This window comes from Hyperolius riggenbachi, chromosome 3 (assembly GCF_040937935.1).
Source record: "Hyperolius riggenbachi isolate aHypRig1 chromosome 3, aHypRig1.pri, whole genome shotgun sequence".
NCBI lineage: Eukaryota > Metazoa > Chordata > Amphibia > Anura > Hyperoliidae > Hyperolius > Hyperolius riggenbachi.
This window is the reverse complement of record NC_090648.1, coordinates 487,315,684-487,316,092: the sequence shown is the minus strand read 5'-3', so window position 1 is coordinate 487,316,092 and position 409 is coordinate 487,315,684.

The following is a 409-nucleotide window of genomic DNA, read 5'->3' as shown; positions in this document are numbered from 1 at the left end:
TCTGTCATACTCCCTCCAGGTCACTCTGTGCCCATCTGTGCTGATGATCTCACTGCCGCACCCAAAGCTTGGACAGGTGCCTCTTCCCCAGCACACGTGGACTACTCCTGATTTCTGTACAGAATAGCTGCAGTGTAAGAGCACTGTGTCACCCAGTAATCCATGTACATCCACCACCAATGTCAAGAGACCTACAAATTCAAACAGCTTGCAGTCAGTTTTGGAAGATTTTTTTCTTCCTCCTTGCATAAATAAAGTAGACCACATATTCAAGTTTAAAGAGACTCTGAAGTGAGTCTAAATTCTCTTTATTAACTTGTATTCATTTGAAGCACTATAAGCCCTGCTAAACCGCCGCTATCCCGCGGCAAAACGAGGGGTTTATACTCCCAAATCCCCTCTCCTGTGT